Source organism: Pleurodeles waltl, chromosome 1_2, assembly GCF_031143425.1.
Source record: "Pleurodeles waltl isolate 20211129_DDA chromosome 1_2, aPleWal1.hap1.20221129, whole genome shotgun sequence".
In the NCBI taxonomy this organism is placed as follows: Eukaryota; Metazoa; Chordata; class Amphibia; order Caudata; family Salamandridae; genus Pleurodeles; species Pleurodeles waltl.
In genome coordinates this window covers 483,762,203-483,785,550 of record NC_090437.1, presented here as the reverse complement: position 1 = coordinate 483,785,550, position 23,348 = coordinate 483,762,203, and positions in this window count along the sequence as shown.

The following is a 23,348-nucleotide window of genomic DNA, read 5'->3' as shown; positions in this document are numbered from 1 at the left end:
ATTGTCCACAGGGCCCTACATGGTAAGGGTTCCATCCCTTTGAGAAACATTTTTTCCTGCATACTCCATCTAGGAATCTACGATCCTCCTCTCTCAGGTATGCACACATTTCCCGGTCTAAGAGAGCTTGGGGCAATAACTCCTTCTCCAGTAAGGCTGCCCATCTTTGGAATGCTCTTCCCTTGGAGCTCCGCTACGAATCTTCGGAGCGACTCTTCAGGAAAAAGCTCAAAACTATTCTATTCCGTAATCAACCATGATCCCCTTACCTACTCGTGTTCTTCGTTGCTTCAGCGCTGGGATGCCCTTGGGTCACTATGCGCTCTATAAATTCTAAAAAATAAACTAAACTATTTGTTTTGTGTAAGGTCATTTTATTAAACATAAAAAAAACAATAAATAAAAGTTGGTCAGCACTACATAAACACCCTGTACTTAAAATTTGGCGGTACATAGCTTATAGCTGTCGCCGCTGCTGGACACCTTGAGGCCTTTTGACTATGTATACATAGTACAATACATGTTACACATATTACTCAGAGCAGTTCCTTTTACTAGGTCTCAGCATCACAAGCTTTGATATTTTTTTAGCTACACACTCAATAGCTCTAGACATCACTTCCCGCTCCCCCCGCCTATAACTCTGGACGCTCAGGATACGGACAGCATTCAACAGTTCATAAAGTTCTAGGTTGGACAATACAGGACCTTTATTTGTGAAATAATCTTCAATCAGGAGTTCCAAAGCACTATGTAGCCCAGTCAGTGGAGAAAGTATTAACTCACGCACACGGTCTTAGGCCGAGCTTCAGTATTTATCCGCTGCTGGTAGCCACACTATGATACACCAGTTGGCGATACACACAGGGCTGTCGCACTGCAACGTAGCTGGAGGTTCCGTAATGCTCAGATAACATGGAGTTCACAGGGTGTATTTAGGCTATTCTCTCTTTAACCAGCACATATATCAATCTCCAGATACAGATGTAGCCTGGGTGTAACTCATAGACATCTTGACTGCGACACTCTGATTCTTGTCCTAAAAGTGAGTAAGTATGTAGCGTTAACACCGTTCTGGTCTGCTATTTACGACCTTTGTTTTTTATTTTTATGACAACTTTCGTGGGGCTAAAGACCTCATTCTTCTAGTTTTATAATAAATATCACACATTTGTCTTTCTATGTCCCTTTCTATCAAGCTTTTGTCAAAATAGGTACACAGCCCCTGCATACGTTCGAGTTTTGAGCAGGACTCAGCAGTGTATCAGATCTCATTGACTGCTGCTGCCAAGACCTTAATCATATCGATGCGGACACCTTTCTTCACAGCTGACGACTCATATAGACAGTCGTGAGCCTCCTGCTGTGGCTCATTAATTTTCTGCCCGTAACACAGGTTATGATAGTCAAGTTTAACACGTGTTTACAACAGTTGCTGCAAAACCTTTAACAGGCCATATGGTGTCATAGGGTACGCCCGGCATTTCCTTTTTAAAAATCGGTGCTATTGTAAGTGCTGACACATTTCTTACGCGGCTCTTTGTTCTGGCTTGTAATACTTTCAGACTGTCTGGAACAGCATAAGCAGTAAAAAATTACGTTATTAACCTTTGGATTAGACCACTCTAGAGCATCTCTTTCTGTAGTTTTCTACGATTCAAACAGAAAGCAAAAGACATACTAGTAGTTAAAAGTATGATATTGGCGTATACACAATAATTGCCTATAGAGTGTTTACTAACCTCAGCATTTTCGCAACACTCAGCAGCTGCTCCAAAATCTTGCAATTCGCACAGGTCCATTGGTGTATTTGCGACTTCGGATTTTACATTTGTCGGCTGTACCACGACTGCCTCTGGATCACGGTCCTCCTGAAAGCCCATGTCTTTATAGATCGGCAAATTCGGTGGTGCTACACCTTCTTCATCATCTTCAGTGTTGTTGCAGTTGATAGCAGCGACAGCGAAGCTCCGAAAGACGGATTAAGTGATGCAATCAACGTTGATTGGGGACACCAGTGGCGGCAAATCCTTGAGGCTGAGCTTCTCAAGCCGCTGGCAAAGTTCCTCTGGCAACCCAGTAATGTCGGAACCCCCATCTTTAGGAGAAGTCTGCTGTGCATTCTCATCCAACACCAGAGGTGCTAGGGTCCGATAATACCTATTGATAGGGTTCTGGGCTCCTAAGGAAGTGGCTTTTCTGGTGAGCGGATTGTATCTCTTCATGTTGCCTAGACAACCTATTTCAGCAGTGGATCACGGTTTGGCATGCGGCTCTAACCAACTCCTTATATGTATTCTATGGTTAAAAAAGGGCGTACGCCTTTACAACACATAACGGTCACATGCTCTCCTTGATGGCTCTAATACGTTGCAGGGGTTCCACGTGGTGCTTGTTAGAAATGGGGTCTTTGGTTGGCAGTCAGGTTACCCCCGGTCCAAGCAAGGACCCTCACTCTAGTCAGGGTAAGTCACACACAATCTAAATGATCCTGTGCCCACCCTCTGGTAGCTTGGCACTGAGCAGGCAGGCTTAACTTAGAAGGCAATGTGTAAAGTATTTGTGCAATAAATCATACAATAACACCATATAGCACCACAAAAATACACCACTCAGTGTTTAGAAAAATATATAATATTTATCTGGTTAAATGCAGGTCAAAACGATTAAAGATGCAATAAGTAAATGTAGAGATATCACTGAAAAGTGATATAAAGTGTCTTAAGTCTTTTTAAAGCAAACAAAGTCTCTTAAAAACAATAAAAGTTCCTTGCAAGCACAAAGTACCTGGTTCACGTTAAAAATCTCCGCAAGGGACTGCAGAGGAGGTGATGCATGGAAGACAGAGAGGTGTGCGTTGGTTTTGCCCCTTCGCACACAGACTTGCGTCGTTATTTTCCACGCAGGGGAAGGCTGCGCATCAATTTCGGGTGCTTGGACTTGGTTCCTCTTCGGGTTGTTAGGGTTTCTGGCCTCCCGGGGACTGTGCGTGGAATCCGGGGCTTGCGGACCAAAGTCACAAGCTCTGCATCGATCCAGTGGGCATTGCGTGGAAATTTCTTCCACACGGCAGGCGCCACATCAATCTTCTCTCTGGAAGTCAGGATACATCGTTCCGGGTCGGCTGTGCGTCGATCCGGTGGGTCGTGCGTCGAAGTTCTGGTCAAAACGCAGGTGCTGCGTCGATCTTCTCCTTGTGAAGTCGCACTGCATCGTCCCGGTTCGGCGTGCAGTGAATTTCTCACGGCGGGGCAGGCTGTGCGTCGTTCTTAGCAGGCTGTGCATCAAATTTTCGCAGCACAAGGAGTTCAGTTGCAGGAGTAAAGTATTTTTGGTCCTGAGATTTCAGGGAACAGGAGGCAAGCTTTATCCATGCCCTTGGAGAGCACTTCTCAGCACAATCAGGGAGCAGCAAGGCAGCAGGGCAACAGCAAAGCACCAGTCCTTGTCAGAAAAGCATTCCCAGTGAGTCCTTTGGGCAGCCAGGCAGTTCCTCTTGGCAGGTCTGATTCAAGGATTCTTCACCAGCAGGTTTCTTGTCCAGACGTGTCTGTGAGGTAGAGTATCTACCCCAAGAAGTGTCTAAAGTCTGTGGTTTTGGGTCCTCTTCTTATACCCATTTTGGCCTTTCAAGTTGGCTTAATTCAAAGGAAAAGTCTCACTTGTTTGTGAAATCCTGCCTTTCCCAGGCAAGGCCTCAGACACACATCAGGGGGTTGGAGTCTGCATTGTGTGAGGGCAGGCACAGCCCTTTCAGGTGCGAGTGACCACTCCTCCCTTCCCTCCGAGCACAGATGGCTCATCAAAATATGCAGGCTACACCCCAGCCCCCTTTGTGTCACTGTCTGGAGAGAGGTGCAAACAGCCCAACTGTCAAACTAACCCAGACAGGGAATCAACAAACAGGCAGAGTCACAAAAATGGTTCAAGCAAGAAAAATGGCCACTTTCTAAAAGTGGCATTTTCAAACACACAATCTTAAAACCAACTTTACTAAAAGATGTATTTTTAAATTGTGAGTTCAGAGGTCCTAAACTCCACATGTCTATCAGCTCCCAAAGGGAAGCTCCGGTTTAATCATTTTTAAAGGCAGACCCCAGGTTAACCTATGAGAGAGATAGGCCTTGTAACAGAGAAAACCGAATTTGGCACTATTTCACTGTCAGGACATATAAAACACATTAGTATATGTCCTACCTTAACCATACACTGCACCCTGCCCATAGGGGGGCTACCTAGGGCCTACCTTAGGGGTGTCTTATATGTAGGAAAAGGGAAGGGGTAGGCCTGGCAAGTGGGGACACTTGACAAGTCGAATTTTCAGTTTAAAACTGCACACACAGACACTGCAGTGGCAGGTCTGAGACATGATTACGGTGCTACTTACGTGGGTGGCACAATCAGTGCTGCAGGCCCACTAGTAGCATTTGATGTACAGGCCCTGGGCTCCTCTAGTGCTCTTTACTAGGGACTTACTAGTAAATCAAATATGCCAAATCATGGATAAACCAATTAACAGTACAATTTACACAGAGAACATATGCACTTTAGCACTGGTAAGCAGTGGTAAGCAGTGGTAAAGTGCTCAGAGTTCAAAAGCCAACAAAAAACAGGTCAGGGAAAATAGGAGGAAGGAGGCAAAAAGTTTGGGCATGACCCTGCAAAAAGGGCCAGGTCCAACAGTGCTAATCACATGTCACGGCTTTTGCTGCATTTGCCCACCCCTCTTTTTGGATTAGCCAGCAGTGAGGTTTGGCCTGCACTCCCAATGCTCCGCCCTGTGAGGAGGCTCCCAAGCAGCCACTTGGTCCTGAATGTCTGACATGTCCAGACCTGTCCTCTTAGGCTCTGAAACAAGTTGCACACCACCAAGGCCCTCATTTCACAGAGCCCATAGACCTAGACACAAGAGGCTAGTCCCTGGCACATAGCTAACACGTGACCCCATGATGTCACAACCCACGTGACACCCCTATACCTACGTCAGGGCCTACGTCAGCACAGGGCGGGGAACCCACGTCACTCCCTAGGTCATTGCCTATGTCATCACGGGGCATAGTATCTGTCAAAAGCTTGATGGAAGGTATCCACTTAAACGACTGACGCAAACTCCAATATTTTGACACTAGACAGGTCTAGCATCAAAATATAAATATGAAGTTAAGTTTGTGCTGGATTTGCGTAAAATAAATGATGCAAATCTGGCACAAACAGAGCATAAATATGGGCCTACAAGCGTGATCCTCGGGTTTTGCAGTAATGGAGGAATACAGCAAGTCCAAAACATGCAGTCCTACTTACTGTATTTCCCATTAATTACATCCTGTGGTCTGTAACCTTGTTTGGTTTTGATTTGTAACTCGCAAAACAGATTTTATCTTATTGAATTTATGCTTAGGCACATAGCACTTTCTTTTGGCTTTCCAGTCCAGGCTGAGAGATTAATTAATCTACCAAATTGTGTGACAATGTGTCTCCTCCTCAGAGCACTATATACCTTACAATGTATTGCACTTTATACAGCGCACAACGTAAGCAGTTTCTGCACCTGATTTTATGCCACTGCTATCAGAAGCCACAGGTTAGGCCTACAGTATTTACAGCGCCATGTGACCCTGGAAACTTGTTTCACTACGATTCATTTTATCCAAGAGATTTTAGCATTTAGGAAAAGATGCAGAGGTATAATTTATTGATCGATTTTTACTTAGGAAGGTCTTCAAATGTTTACTCATATATATATCATTGATATGTGCCCTATGCAATGTGTTGATCCGCTGTGTTTTAAGGGATATTACCTTGCTGAGGTTTTAGAAATGTTTTACTGTACTGTAATGGAATTACTGCCAAATAAAATTCAATGATAATGAAGTACATTAAATCCTGGCTGCGAAGCATTGCAAGTTTCTGAATCGAGGGTGCATTGGGAAACGGCCATTCAGGCTACAATGCGAGATCCTAAGTCGAAGTTGTGTCACACAGTGGGGGCTCCAAGGATCTGCAGGTTGCAATGTGAGGTCCGGCGTCAGTGTGTCACACAATGGTAGTTCTGGGGAGCTATGGGGTTGCAATACAAGGTCCTGCATTGAGGATGCACTGCACAGCGGTGGCTCAGAGGAGCTGTGAGGTCCTGCGTTGGATATGCATTACACAGATAACATTGTAATGTGAGGCTGTGATGTGCTGCGTTGGTTTTGCTTGGACCACAGCTGGGCTGTCAGAGCATCTTCAGGCTCACTTCCAAGTGTCCAGGACTGATGTGGGACCACCTGGGGGGGGGGGGGAGGAGACATGCGGGGTTAGACTCACAGCAGACATAGTGCTTTTATTTTCCTTTTTAGGCAGACGCTAGATTGGTGGTGATCAGCAGGGATTCCGGTGGAGTGAAATGCCCCCTTTGGGAAAACTATCTCATTTGGCCATGATGTGTGTGAGAATTGGGCTGTTGGATTGGATTGCAGCATGGTTATAGTTATATTTTCATATTAAGAGCCCCGAGGAAGATCAAGTCTGTTGAACAAAACTAGTTGGCTGTTCTTGTGCTGTTGTGATGAAATAAAGGAACTTAATACAATAAATTGTCAATACATTTAGGATCCTGGACTCTTTAATGACGATGCACCATTCCAAATTGTGTGTTCTTACACGATCTCTGCTGCAGCAGCAGTACCAATCAATGGCTGGTGGTGAGGAAGGAATGCACCAAAATCTTATTTACCAAACTGTGAGGGAGGTGCAGTTCGGAGTATCTGCTGTTGTCACAAAGTCCAGTTTCTGGGTTCAAGGTGGGTGGAGCCTTTTCTATCCCCAAGGCATCAATCAAGAGGCCAGCCAACTAGCCCGTGGAGTCACTCTGGTGGTCCTGGGGTTAAGATGCAGGTCCAGTCCTTTTCACTCTAGCAGCAGGACAGCCGAGTAGAATTCCTTCTTGCAGCAGTGCAGCATGGCAGTCGCTTAGTCTTTCACAGGTCCAGATGTTTACTGAGGAATTTGCGTCTGAGGGTCCAATATTTATCCCTTGTGCCAGCTGTGAAGTAGAGGTTCTAGAGTGTTCCACCTCCAGGTATTTGGAATTTCTTACATCCTTGTCCTGGCCCTCGCTTGTCTGGGGGCACAAAGTACTAGTGTGAAACCTTTTATGGGTATGCTGTGAAAGAGCCTATCTGATGTGTCTGTGTGGTAGGTGACAGCAACAACCCCCCCAATCAATTTAGAGACAGCCCATCCTACCAACACCTATTCCCCTTTGTCTCATTGTCTGGGAGCAATACATAAATACCATCTGACAGCTACACCTAGTCATGTGACTCAGGATACAGACTGCAGGCACCAAATGGTTGGGACAAGAAAGTAACAACTTTCTAAAACTGGCATTTTCAAACTTTGACTTAAAATTCGACTTTACCATTAAAAAGAGTTTTCAAATTACATTTCTTCAGACATCAAACTAAACTTCCTACTCACTCCCAGTGAAAAGGTGTCACTTATTAAATGTAAGAAGGTAACCCAATATTATCTTATGGAAGAAGTAGGCCTCACAGCAGTGAGAGACAAGTTTAGGATTTGTTTCACTACCAGGACATGTAACACTTACAAAGTACATGTCCAACATTTTAAATACACTGCACCCTGGCTTATGGGCTGTTTGGAACCTTCCTACCCCATATGTGACTCATATGTATTAAGGAGCAGCTTTTATTCCTGGTAAAAGGTTTATATTACCAAGCCAAGGTGATAGTATAAAAATGCCCACACAGGCTGCAATGGCAGGCCTAAGACATGTTTAAAGGGCTACGTAAGTGTGTGGCATAATATGTGCTGCAGGCTTACTAGTGTTATATAACTTGCAGGCCCTGTGTACATATAGTACCACTTTTCTAGAGACTTACAAGTAAATTAAATGTGCCAATTGGGTGTAGGTCAATGTTACTGTGTTTTAATGAGTGAGTACACAATAGCAGTGGTAAAGTACACAGTCATAAGAACAACAAAAATGAGATCAGCAAAAATGGAGGAGTAAGGCAAAACAAAAAGTTTGGGGAATGACCACCCTAAGGCTGACTGGTCTAAAGAGGGGAGGGGGGGAACAACAGACAAGAGGGTACCGGACGGGGCCCCAAAATTTTCCCCAAGGATACAGGCCAGATGAATATCCAACTCCATTTTTTGGGGTGGAACCCATACAGTATTCTTAGACAAGTGTTAACTCCATCTCCCAGGAAACTCCCAAACACCCAACATCCTTTTCAGGAAGAGGGAGGTGGAAGAGAAAGAAGGAGGGATCGAAAAGTACAGGTCGAGGATCTGGTATCAGACAAAAATGCTCAACAACAATTTAGGGTCATTCTCCAGCCAGATGCTCTCCGGCCCAGTTATTAGGAGTTCCTGCAAGCAGTTTTGCTTTTCACTAATGACCGAGCTGAAACACTCTTGCAGTGACAAATCTCTGGAATGCGCTTCTTAGTCGAAAGAAGACATTTATTATTTCACTACGCAATGTTCATAAAAGGAGATTAGCATGTTGATAGCACACGTTTAAAAATGGTCACAGTAATTAAATGACAACATACACAAATGAATCTCCACTGCAATATACACAGCAAACATATGTATCTATATTAAAATGCAAAGCAAATAATTAATAAAAATGCATCACCGTAGGGCCTATCAGGTGCTTCATCTTTCCCCTGCCAGCAAGCCGATGACCCCGTTCGACTGAGAGAGCTCTACCCTCAGAGGAAATACATCAGGCATCCGACGTCTAGAATCCTGATTGAGGTCTCTGAATCTCCTACTGTCGATCTGGGTCTCTTTTAGACCTTAAAAAACCAAAGAAGGAGCTTTCTGGAAAAACCCCTCCTGCTGCGCAAGAAGTATTCAAACATGCTGGCTAGTTAAGGTAAGCTTTGAAAATAACACGTTGGGATTCGGCCACAATCCAAAGACGTCAAGTCAAAACAAGGCCGTTCCCTGCCGTCTGAGTACATTCTTATCAACCAAAGCCCTTGGTGGGAACAAAATACGAAAACAAGACATAATGAAAACAAAACAGAATGCACAATGTACAACGTGGAAAATCACTAGCAGCCTTTAACATGGCAGTGTCTAACGCTAAGATAAAATCAATAGGCAGAATGAAGCGAAGGCTAAACTGAATATAAAATGGAGTCTAACTGGTGAACACTGGACAGCTAAGCCAGGTGCAAAGTGGTGCAACACAGAGTCTGTGGTCAAAACATACATTTCACTACATTCCACCCTTTGACCAATGACTCATGTAAACTACAGATTTAAAATCAACTTCTCTCATTTTGTTTTCTTTTGAAAAAAAAAAAAAACATTACAAGCAAATCAGGTATGCACTGTACACAGCAACATAATGAAATGACTAAAGCAATCACTATGAAGCAATGGAAGAGGGATTAACAAATTGATCTCATAAACAGTTAAACCAGGCACACCTACAATAAAAAGACTGAAGCTTATATATTATGAGTGGGATAATAATTGATTGAATAGTGTCTCTAGGATAACAATTTGGTATAGAATTAGATGGAAACATCATGAGTCCTACTCATGTAATGGTACACGGTCCACCTGTAATGTTTGCTGGAATGTAAGTAAAAGTGTGGTTCCCATATGAGAAGAGTCAGCCAACTGGCAACTTAAACATGCATAATGAGACTGGCAGCAGTCATCAGGTGATAACAAGCCATGTGTTAGTTCCAGTAGAAATGAAATCAAACAGGTTGACAGAACATCCATTGTACTCTGCATTGTTCCCATGCAGAACTTTGATCTGTGAAGCACAATTAGCGCTAAACGGATCCATAGGTTTTGCACTTTAAAAGCAGCAGGGGTGTTGCACAACGTGGTTGATCAATCAGGTTCAGGTTGAGGGTGCTGTCCCTTTCCCAACCCCAAACGCAAACGCCCGGAGGAAGACCACACAGCACACTCATGGTCAGTGGCAAGTCGTAGTATGATCTGTAAAAGAAACATGTAATATTTCTCTGAATCTCCTACTGTCGATCTGGGTCTCTTTTATACCTTAAAAAAAACAAAGAAGGAGCTTTCTGGAAAACCCCTCCTGCTGCGCAAGAAGTATTCAAACATGCTGGCTAGTTTAGGTAAGCTTTGAAAATAACACATTGGGGTTTGGCACCAATCCCAAGACGTCAAGTCAAAGCAAGGCCGTTTCCTGCCGTCTGTGTACATTCTTATCAACCAAAGCCCTTGGTGGGAAAAAATACAAAAACAAAACAGAATGCATTGTGTACAATGTGGAAAATCACTTGCAGCTTTTAACATGGCAATGTCTAATGCTAAGATAAAGTCAATAGGCAGAATGAAGATAAGCCTAAACTGAATACAAAATGGAGTCTGTAGCTGGTGAACACTGGACAGCTAGGCCAGGTGCAAAGTGGTGCAACACGGAGTCAGTGGTCAAAACACACATTCCACTACAGCAGGGACGGTGTGAAGTAATGGTAAATTTGATGCTAAGTTGCTGCACGACACTACCAGAGGACGTAACAAGATTCAAATTGTATTGAAGCGCCCCTGCTGCATAATTGTCTGCTGCTTCCTTTACTTGTGTTCAGTTGTTCTGTTCAACTATTGAGGAGATGAAGCTGGTACAGCAGGATGTGGTCCTGAATGACAAGCAAGTTGGGTCTGCTTCTTTACTGAAGGAACACAGACACATTCTAAGAAGAGAGAACTGTGTTTGTGTTGTCTGAAAGTAGTTCATGATTATAAAATCTGTCATTAAGTGTCAGAAACATGTTTCCTTAATGCCTTCCAGTGGGAAATATTGTCTCCGTAGCCAGTGCAATGGTCTGTGTTTCAGTTTCTATTTGGGAAAAGTGACAGAGAGACTGAAGGAAATTTCAATCCAGGACATCTTCTGTATAGCATGGTTTAAAAGAAGACTGGTAGTGGTAAATTTCAATAACTGTGCATAGTGACGTAGAGGCAAGTGTCCTTCCACTTAAATGAGTTTAGCCAGTTCAAGGCTGCACGTTTAATATATGGGGTTGTGCATTGTTCTGAGCAACTGTTCCTGAGACTGGTTCTCTTCAAAGGTTCTCTAAAAAAGTGAGACAGCCATCATTGATATTCTGAGGGCTGGCAATCAGGTTTGATCCCAATTTAGTGATTCCCCCAAAAAATACCAATAGGGCCACTGCTTCATAGAAAAGTAAAAAGCACGACATTCAGGGGAAGCTGGTACTGGAAAACAATGGGGAAATTTCCCCCTCCTGAAGCGGGGGCACAGATTGCCCTAAACAGATCAGATCTGAGTAAAGGACAGGAATGGTGTTGACAGTCCTCTAAGTTTCAAGATTGATTCACCATTGGAAGAGTTAGCTCACTTCACTGGACATTTAAGAATCTGCTTCCCCAGTTTATGCAAATTCAGACTTGGAGAAATACAGCGATCAGACTACGGATCCAGATCTCTCAGAAAGGGAGTATAGATCTCCAGAAGTTCTGTTGGGTTGGATGGAATATCAATCAGCAGCTCCATCGACCTAGCCAACTCAATCTAAGGAGAAATCTGGAGAAGGAGACAAAAGTCAAGGAATAGCCCCTCTTTGCAAACTTTTGGTAGATAATCTAACCTATGTTTTCTGGGTGTCCCTGAAGGTGATAAGAACCAGGGAGCTCCTCTGTCCCAGTTCAAGGTGTTGAAAATGTGATCAAAATACATTCTGCCAGGATTGACAAGGTTTTGTCAATTGCGAGAGCCCAATGAGTTCCAGTTCAGCACACTATCGGAATAGGGTGTGGTTACCTCCTATTTAAACTTTGACGACTATCTGATTAAGGAGCAGATTTTGGTTAAAATGATCAAGAAAAAAGTGATTTATAATTTCTGATAACTTCCACTTTCATGTCTTCCCTGATATGTCAATAGCAGCTGCTTGACAGCGGCAAGGATTTCACGTTTAGGACTGGCAATGGGTTTATTCTGGTGGCAGTGGATTATGCTACTGGGTATCCTGAAGCTATTCCCATAAGGACTGTCACTGCTCCTGCAGTTGCCAGGACCCTCAAGTTTTTTTTACTAGAATGGGCTTCTCTATGGATGTGGTTTCAGACAGAGGTAGTAACTTCATGTCTGCTTACCTGGAAGCCATGTGGACTGAGCGTGTGGTCACATATTGGCTAATTACCCCATGACATCAACAAACCAAGGGCCTTGTTGAAAAAAGTTTAACAGGACCATGAAAGTTATAATTATGGAACTCCCTGAAAAGCTCAGAAGGAGATGGGTTGCCCTATTGCAAGGACTGCTTTTGTCTACAGACAATTAGCTCAGAAAGGAGTGGGCTTTAGTCCCTCTAAGCTTCTGTTTGGCCCTCCTATTAGAAAAACGCTGATTCAAGTGAGGGAAGGCTGGGAAAGACCTCTTAAAGAGCCTAAACAAGACATAGTGGACTATGTGCTTGGCCTGCGTTCAAGCATAGCATTGAGAAAGCAAACCATAACCTTACGGCAAGTTAACAGCTCCAGAAGGAATGGTTTGGCCAAAAGGCTGCACTGGTTGAATTTCAACTAGGGCAAAAGGTGTGGATTTTGGACCTTGTGGCATCTACGGCTAGGAAAAATGGAGTGGACCCTACCCTATCCTTGAGAGAAAAGGGGCAATCACCTAATTGGTGAATCTAGGCACTCCCAGGAGCCTTCACAGAGTCATCCATGTGAATCTCCTGAAAGCCTTTCATGACACAGCTGATGTGAACATGTTCATGGTCACTGATGATCATCACAAAGGAGAGAGTGAACCTCTCCCTGACCTCCTCTCTAACAACCATAGAGATGGGTCTGTTGAAGGAGTTGTCTTGTCACACACCCTCACTTCCCAACAGCAAGTTGATTGCATGCAAGAGCTGTTTTTTTCCAACTCCTCGTCAGACAACCTGGTGCATACATTATGTGGACACTGGGGACAGCCAATCTGTCAAACCAAGGCAGTGTGACCAATTTAGGGAAAGCATCAGAGTGGAGGTCAGCAAGATACTGGAGTAAGGGCCCTCTGAAAGTCCCTGGGCCAGCCCAGTCTTCTTAGTCACCAAACCTCATTCCAAGGGAGGTAAACCAGAGCTGAGGTTTTGATTGGACTACAGGGGTCTCAATGAAGTCACCAATATTGATGCTTATCTGATTCTAAGTGAAGATGAGTTCATTGACAGGCTGGGTGCATCAACTTTTTTCAGTACCTGTGATCTGACATCAAGGTAGTATCAAATTAGTCTCCCCCACGAGCCAAAGGAAAATCAGCATTCTCGACCCCAGATGGACATTACCAGTTTAGTGTGATTCCATTTGGACTAAATAATTCACCTGCCACCTTCCAGAGGTTGGTAATCAAAGTCCTGCCTGCGCTGGAGCCTTTTAACGCAGCATATCTTGAAGATATTGCTTTCTAAATCTCCACTTGGTAGGATCACCTGATCCATCTTGGGAAGGTCCTTGAGGCTCTGCAGAAAGCAGGAGCCACTATCAAGGCCAGGAAGTGCCAGATAGGGCAGGAATCAGTTGTATACTTAGGCCACCTTGTAGTTGGAGGCCAAGTCTAACCCTTCCAACCCAAGATCCAGACTGCTCTGGTCTGAGAGGCTCCAACCACTCAGTCCCTGGTCAGGGCATTCCTTGGCTTGACTGGGTAATACAGGAGGTTCATGAAGGGTTAAGGCACTATTGTGGCACCCCTCAAGTAACTGACCTCAAAAAAACAAGCCAATAAAGTAAACTGACACTCTGAAGAAAGCAATGTGCTCAGCACCCATTCTAAAATCTTCAGATTATTCATAGCAGTTCATTGTGCAGACTTTTATCTCATGATCAGAGACATGAGTTGTCCTATCCCAGATCAACAATGAAGGCCACGACCAGCCTGTTTCTTTTATTAACAGGAGGTTACTCCCTAAAGAACAGCATTAGAGTGCCATAGAGAGGGAAGCCTTTGCTGCGGTTTGGTCACTGAAGAAGTTGAGACCATACCTCTTTGGTTTTCACTTCCTTGTTCACAATGACCACAGGCTTCTCTGATGGCTCATGCAAATGAAAGGTGCTAACCCCAACTGTTGAGTGTAACACTGAGCTGGGACTAACTATGCCATTGTAGATGGCTTTTCCAGTTTTTTCCACTTAGTCAATGAAGACTTTCTTGGGACAGGTTAGTCTCATTCTCTTTCATTTTGGGGTGGGCGGGGGTTTGTATGAAAGTGCCCCTTTTTGACATGGTCCCTCCACTTTTGCTCACGGACCCTGATGTTGTTGATTGGTAGTGCAGTGGATCCCTGTTAACCAGGCCCCAGTGCCAGTGCTTCTTCCCTAAAAACAATGTTCATCCATTGGCAAGGACTTTAGCACCCCTGTGAGTCCCTAGTAAACATTACACATGGTACACAGGGCATGGGTACTAAAGAGGGTTCCAAAGGGCTTCAGCATGTATGATGCCACCCTAAGGGACCCTCACACAAACCTACACAGATTGCCATTGCAGAATGCACGAAACAGTGCAAACCATTTAGAAAACACTACATTGCACACACCTGGTGTGCAATGCCCACTATCATTGCATGCAGGTCACCCCTATAGCGGGGCTTAGAGCACTAAAGCAGTGTACATTAAACTGTATGCGAGGGCACATCTGCATGAGCAGATGCACCCCTTTGATGCCTAGTTCCATTGCTCAACATTGGAAGTGTTCAGGAAGACATGTACGGGGCACTGGTCATTATGACTTACCAGCTACATGATGGCTTCAATGAAAATACTGGTGTTTGGTATCAGACACCTCACCTTAATAAATCCATACTGATGCCAGTATCAGATTTTTATGACATGTGCCCAGCGGTCACCTTAGAGGTGCCGTCTGAAACCAGTCTGCCACCACAGATGAGCATCTGACCCCCTTCAGATGGCCCCCTCAGGGGCCAGATGCAATTCCTGCTCTGGCGAAAGGTGATCACACCACCTCCAGCTAAATGGCTAGTGATTTAGCATATCAAGGCCAGAGGCTTCAAAGCCTCTGCCACTTTTGATATGTGACCAGGACTTTCCCCCAGACCTGGGGAATGCCATCCCCGGCCCAGAGGCTCATTTGGCACCAGAGCAGGAGGGAAATTAGATATTCAGGAGGTGTGTTGCACTTCTAGGTTAGTCACACCTCTGAGGTGGGCTTCCTGAAGTGCACAGCCAAAGAAGGGTTACACATCTTGTTTTTTGGTGAAAATAGAAAACTATGCCAGTGTTATGGCCACTCCCCACAGGAAGTGGTCATATAGGGTGTATAGTCGCCTGAGGGGTAAGTAGCCCATTGGCTACGACCCTACACACATCTTAATGCCCCTAAATTGAGTGTTTACAAGGGGACCACTCAACACCAAATCTTCAGATTCGACTACCTGGGAACACGAGGCGGACAAAAGAGAGCAGCCACCGCAAGAACTGAGGGTTGACACCGGGACTTGGCAGCAAACCCTACCCTGCAGCTGGTCCCTCAACAATTACAAATATCCCACTCGTCCAAAAGCTGTGCGTCAGCATTGAAAGGACTGTCCAGCACTTCCCCAATCATCTAACATCTCTCATGGGGTGGAGGAGCCATCTGCAGGCAGCAACTGCACTTGTCCAGAACTTTGTTTGGCTGGCCATCGGTCCCACCGAGGGAACATCATGGCAGGAGAAGGTCGCCGTGGTTCTAAAACATCAGCCCCATTTCTCCAGCAAGTTTTGAGTCACTAGACCCTCAGGAGCACCCTCCCACACCAATACCCTTGATATCAGAGCATTTGCCACAACCAAGGTTCCTTGATTGTCCAAGCCAGACACTACCGCTGCAAAAGCTAACCTGCCAACGAGGGACTTCAGGACCAATGAGGCCTGCATAGAGATTGACCCTACGGTCTTGTTTTCTCTCCTTCTCCAGGTCGAGCCAAGAACTGTGAGAGCCATTGACACCAGTGACCAGCTAGCCAATCCACTCAGCACCCGAGCCCCACAGCTTGGCTTCACAACTTCTTACTGTCTCCTTGACCCAGGGGCCCCAATGAGCCGAGCCCCCTTTGGGTTCCACCAGACTTGCCCCCAAGTTCACCTTTACAGCATTTATTGATTTGACAGGTCCCTTTAAATTTCTACTGCTGTAGCATTAAAACGCGAGCAGCACCAAACTAGGGCAGGTAAACTGAAACTGCTTGTGGATCTTTGGACCTTGGCCCCCTAGCGCCATAAGTCCTAAAAGGCCCCTTTGACAAACCCTTGCAAGTATAAGTATGCAGTATATGTCTTTTCCTCCCATGGGATAACATTACCATGGTCAAGGCTATCACACCTCAAAACCGTTATTTGTACATCATTTGTGTTTGCTTGTAGAATTCATAACTCCAAGAGTACTCACCCGATATCGATGATCTTGGTGTCCAAAAATATATAAAAATCTGTGTTATTTTAATAAATTTGGTCTCAGATTTCTTTGTGTGTATACCATTTATTGACTGTGTGTGCAATGAATGCTTAACACTTCCCTCTAATGAGCCTAAGCTGATCGACCACACTACCACTAATAGAGCACTTGGGATTATTGAAGTAACCCCCTGTAAGCCAAATAGGGGTCATCTGGACTTTTTGAATGGTGTACCCTTACATTGGTACACTAAATAAAAAGCCAGTTTCCTACACTGAATAGTTTAAGGAATTTACTTGAATTTCTTAGCGGTTTAATACTGCATAACATTTAGATAATTTTTATATTTTGTCTAGGTTAAATAGAAAGTCAACCACCATTTTCACCAATGCCCTTTCAGATCACTCCATATTCCTCCTTACAATTTGTCTAGATCTTGATGTAAGCTCTAAGCATAGATGGCAGTTTGATATATTATTGTTGGCACAGCAGGTGTGGAAGGAGGAAAATCAAAGTTCAAATTATTGATTTTTTTTCACAGAATTTATAATACGGTTTCAATATTTGCTGTTTGGGAGTACTTCAAAGCTACTTTTAAGGGGTAGGGATTGCTTATAAAGCGAGAATTAACCAGGAACACTCCATGAGAATTTGGTGACTGCAGGAGGCACTGGAAAAGGCCCCAGAGGCTGGAAGCAGTTGAGGGAACAATATAGATGAACAAGTAAGGCAGCATCAGGAGCTCAATCAGGTGTGAGAATAGTAGGAATTTTTTCTCATCACTGAAGAAATATGCAATGCCAAACTTATACAGCAGAAATCTTATGAGAAGAGTCAACAGTTGAGTAAGCTTTTGCCATAGTCCATTAGGAGTAAAATGAGCCACCACTGCATTCATGCAATTCTTAATCCATTTTCGAATACTCAAACAAGTGACAAGGAAGAATTAGCACAAATATTTTATCAACATTACAAGGACCTGTACCAGAAAGTAAACAGAGCTGGATCAATATCTTAACTCCTCTGAGCTCCCAAAACTGCACTGAATGTATAAGAAAAGTCTGACTGCGACACTATCTTTGCGTGAGGTCGTGATAGCTTTGAAAGCAAAGGTAAATGAATAAGAATGTGGGAGTAATGGTCTCCCAATAGAATTTTATAAAGAATTTGCTCTACAACTTTTACCTTTTTTGATGGAAATATTTAATCAAATTATGGGGAGGGGGGGATTTGGGTTCCCAGTTCTTTAAATAAAAAACTGATGGACAGCTCTTTGAAAATAGATAATCTACTTCCTAATGTCAACTTATATCGGCCAAATAGTCTAATAAATGCAACGCATACTTTTTTACCAAAGTAACTGCAAAATGATTAACTTTCTGTGCAAACGTTATTCAGATAGAGCAGAAAGGGTTTATATCAGGAAGGTCACTGTAAGTAAAAAATTATCTGGTCCAGTACAACAACTATTTTTCCACAATTTAAAGGCAGCAATACTTTTAATCAATACTGAAGCCTTTGACTTAGTTAACTGGGACGCATTATTAGCCATGTCAGCTAAATTTGTGTTCCTCAAACAATTTTTATTTATGCTTTATAATATCTACTAGGGTACAGAGGCCAAGGTAGTGAACAATGATAAGTAGATCAGCACTTTTGTAATAAAGAGAAGTATGTCCAGTGCCTCTGCTTTTGGTTGCCTTTTTTATTGAGCCCTTGGTTAGTACCCCTTTGAAGGGGATGTCAAAAACTAAGCTCTTTGCCAATCATATTTTATATCTCAAGGCAGATAAAAAACAATATTCAAGAAGCGCTTGACATAATTCAGGAAATTACTGCAGCGGGGGTGATTATATAAGATCACCCACTCAAAATCAGAAGTCTTATTGTTCAGTGCAGAGGCTGGAGATATTCCTGTCCGTTTGCAACAACAGCTGGCCCTTAATTATCCAGTTTGTTATTTGGGAATTTTTGTAACCTCAATTTTTACAGATCTGTTTCATCCTAGTTATCTGACCACATTGAGGAATGAGAAAGACTTGCAGAATAGATGGTCTATTATTGGACACGTTTCATTGATAAAAATGTCGATTTTAACAATATTTTTATGTTTTTGTGAATTTTCCAATCACAGTAAATTCAATAGGAGGAATAAGCATCCCAGCTTCCGGATGGCAGTATCACAACTAAATAAGAAGCATAGGGGCTAGCGCTACCTCAGTTACAGGATTATTATTTAGCACCCTTTTAGACAGTTTTGTGAGAATCAATCATTTGAGACAGTTATTTTATCATTTTCTTCTGATCTAGATGGTTAAAGAATCAGAAAGAGATTTGACTGCAGGTTTGAAAACGTTATAAAAAAAAAAACTAGTGGTGTATCGTATGGCGAGTCGCAGTAAACTGTTTTTTTTTTTTAGGAAGTGCGCCATGAGTGGTACATACCTGAGAAGACAGTTGGCGGCATTTCAAGCAAGCCCCATACCATGCTGCTCCCTGCTGATGACGGGCTAAACTCAGAAACACGTGTACAGGGATATACAGCACTTGCTGCGCCTACGGAGGTGAAAGACTTATTTTCTGAACGGACTACAAATTTGACTGCATTTACCATGATGCATTTGGGGTTGGACTTTGTTGCTGGAGTGTAGGCAGTGTGCTCCCTTTCTTTGTAAATAAATTCTATGTTGTGTGGACTAGGACCCTTGTTCATATTGTAAATATCATCATTATATTCTTGGTTGGTCTATGTACAGTTTACTCAATTGCACCTACACTGTGCCGTTATTTGGAGCACCTACATTGCTGTTGATTACTGTGATTACTTTTCCTATATTTTTGTAAAGATCTTTTGAATATAAATTTGTAATTCAGCAGTTTCAGGTGTCTTTCGTTCATTTGTGACAACATGAGCTGTGTTTGAAGAATGATGAAATAATTCCTAGGAGAACACTGTTTTTGGATTGTAGTTTATTACCCTTGTTCACTGGAATACTGGGTGCCCCATATTTATTTTAAGGTAATCACAGAGCTGCATTTGCAGTGAGGGCCTTTTTTGAAAATGTTTTCATCTTGGTGGCATAAAGTTATTCCTACTGATATGTCTGAAAGGAAAACATTATCCTTTAGTGAGTAGTATATTGAAAAACATGTAAGCAGTTCTTCCTTCTTAGGATCGGTCTCAACCCCCATAGACCGCAACACAGTGACAAGATAGACACTTTTAAGTAACTAAACCAGCAATTAATCTGTACACAACTTCATGGTCATCTTATGACCCAATCTCTACAATAGAATATGATTCAGTCAGGAATAAGCTTACAATATACAGTATTTGTTGATGATTCAAAATAGCGAGCAAGTTTTGTAGGAAACAATTGCTCAAGACATTGGATGGTCCTGAGGATTGACACTGCTCTAGAGCATGTGAAAAAAACTTGAAAAAGAAATAGTTGATTTAGTCAGAGATCGTAGATGATGAAACCCTGAAGAATGCCAAGGAAGCCTTCCTTAACAGCATTGAAAAAAACATTTCTAAGTTAGAATTGCCAGACAGCAAAATAAACTATACAAATTTCCTGAAGATATACAGAACCATGCCAAGAATATCACTTACCCTTATCTTACTGAAGGGTATTTTGAGCAGGATTCTAGGGGAAGGTTCATTAACCAGGGGTGCCAGCATCCCAGGAAACTAATGACCATTTCAGACACATCAGCAAATAGCTATTCAGATTCAAAACCAAGCACTAGCATCACGCCTCACAACAGGGCATCTAACTCAGAACAGACTACTTTTTTTTTTTAGAACTGAAAAAAAGGGACCAATGGGTAGTATAAGGAGGGTCCAACCATGGATAATCGGGCCAGGAAGGGGGCAGATAAAGCAGAGGTGGAGGACGTGGTTACTACCAGCACAACACTCATGGGGAACGTCAAACCAGGAGACAGGTGTGAGTGGTGAATATTGGGCTTACCTACAGCACAGCTGATACAGCTTCTGTTTACAATCTATCTAAACATTCCATGAGATCACAGCATTAAGCAGATGCTAAAGCTTTGTCCCCACCAATAGGCCTGGCCTTTTTCTGATTAAACTTGAATTACAAAAATGTTTTCGCAAGATAAGATTAAGAAACATCTTTCTGGACAATTCTTACGAAGGCAACAGCGTTGCTCCTGGCCTGTTCTTCCATCGACTTTCAGTCCCTCTATGGGTTCCATTCCTCCTGAGATTCATGTTTGAGAAGTTGTGAACAGGGATATTGAGAATCTTCAGAACTCCCACAGGTATATTAGATACTACATCACTACAGAAAAAAGCAAGCCCTAAGTATGCTTGCATCGAATCAGGACATTGTAGTGAGGCCTGCTGACCAGGGAGGAGGAACAGTCCCACAGGACAAGGAATCTAACCGCAGAGATCATAAAACAATTTTGTGTAAAAAAGAACATTACACAAAACATAGAGGTGATCTGAATTTGGAGGTGTGATCTTTGATCAAGACAGTTATACGGAAGGGGCTTGAGATGGGCTTCTTATCTAAATCGGAGTACAATTGTTTAAACATCACACATCCCAGAATGCCTGTGCTGTACATGTTACCTAAAATACACAAAAATGTATCTAACCCTCCAGAATGGCCCTTTGTTTCTGGCTATGGTCCCTTACTGGAACCCTTATGCCAATGTGTTGATATTTTTCTAAAAACGTTTGTATTCCAGATGAAGTTGTTTGTGAGAGATAGTATGGATTTTATCTATCAGATAGAGGGTATGACCTTTGACAGTTCTAATCAATTAATAGTGTCTATGGACATTCAATCACTACACAAATATTGCACAGAATGAAGCACTCTGTGGTCTGGGTGAGCCTAGACACCAGAGAGACTCTATATTGGTCCCTACCTCATTCATAACACACCTCACTCAGACTGCACTGAGTAATATATTTTTCTGATTCATGGATGCCTACTACTTACAAAGGAAAGGAGTAGCAATGGGAGCTGGATTTGCTCTGGACTTGACAAACCTTTGCATGGACGATTCTGAAAGGACACGTTTGGCAACAACAATCCTTACATTCAGAACATTTGTCTTTGGCTCCGATATAGATGATGTCTTTGTGACCTGGGATGGGAAAGATACTAAGCTTCATAACATTTGTTAACTGGATTAACTCTTGCTCCTCCGATATTCAATTCAACAAGGACCAGAATAACACCAGCATACCATTTCTTGACCTGGCCATCAAATTGGAAAAGGGGTCACTATATACCTTAATGTTTAGAAAACCTACAGAGAGCAAATCCTTGCTCAGGTTTTCGAGTCATCACCTGAGGGGCTTACGTGCTAACCTTCCCTATGACCAATTTTTTAGGGTAATTAGGAATTGTTCCAAGCAGGAGGATTTTTCCAAGAATCAGAATTACTTATTAAACATTTGACAGTCTATCCTATTACACTTCTCAAAATAGCAAGGAACAAGCCCTGGTATAAGCAAAGGGAACCTTTACTAACACCTAGGTCACACAACAGCGCCAGGAACCACATTATATTAGTGATTACTTTTCACATCGACAGCAATTCCATTAGGAGTGTTATTTATAAACACTGGTATTTGGTCAGAAACACTGTTCAACATGAGAATTTACAACTATGTTCTTTGAAATGAGGACCACAGCTAAGGGACAAATTGATGAGGGTTGCCTTACTGCCACCTGTTACCCCCCCACTGCATGCTCAGTAGAGTGTTCCTCTAATCAAAGAACATTACAAATGTGGGAAATGCTCAGCTTGCCAATATTGTGTTGAGACTAAGGGCCACTTGTACGAACAAAAAAATATTGTGATTACCTAATTGCAAATCAATATGAAGCTCAAATAGGAAATCCCAAATTGGTACGCATGTACAATGTGACTGCCAAAGTTGTGAGTCAGTAAAAAGTTGATTCGCATTTTGCATGTTTGCTAATTCCAATTTTCTAAATTCTGAATGGACCTCTTACCGACTCACAAATAGTGAATGGAACACAAATAGTGTCTAGGACTGAAAATCAGGGAAAAAAACCACTTCCTGATCATGGGTAATCGCGCCTAAACCAGGAAGTGCTTCACAAGAGTGTAGGAGGAGTATATCTGGCATACAGACCAAAGGCCAAACAAGCTGAAAGGAGCAACTGCAGCAGTGGTCAGTGAAACATAAACAAACATGCTGTAGTGAGGAAGAGAAATCTTAAATTTGAAAAGGAGTTAGAGATGCTCAAAGAGGAGTTCTGTGAGCACCATGATGTCCTATTAGAGATGGCAAAAAGGAATGTACCAGATTCTCCAAAAAAAGAAAATGTTTCAGGAAATACAGTTTATTAATGCAATTGGAGTCTGTCACCGCTCCATAGAAGAAATATGCAAGAGGTGGTATAACCTCAGATTGCGGACCAAGGAAAAGGTGGCGGAGCGACTGAAGGAGTCATGGGAAACAGGTGGCGGCCCACCCATAGTACCACCACCCACTCCACTAGAGACCATGGTGGAGACCACACTGGAACGAGAAGCTGTCATGGGTATCGGGGACCTTGACAGTTTAGCACCAGGATACTTAAAAAGTAAGTGTCACATATTACCTTTTAACACATCTCACAGCACAACTCCATGCACACACACACACACCGAGTCCAGCAGCATGCATCAGACAGTAATACTCCAAATTACAACTTTAACGCAAGTATAGTGCATTATGGGCAATGTAGTTCAGGAGTCAGCCTAGAAGTCAAATGTAACTTTATTGCGCTACACATCATATAGGTGATTAAAATGTATCCCACATGTCACCCTCTGATACATAGTGAAGACACCAGTGTGGAGGAAGTGGACGATGCCAACACGGCAGCAGAGGAACCGATCCCCTTAGACAGTAGCACCCCAA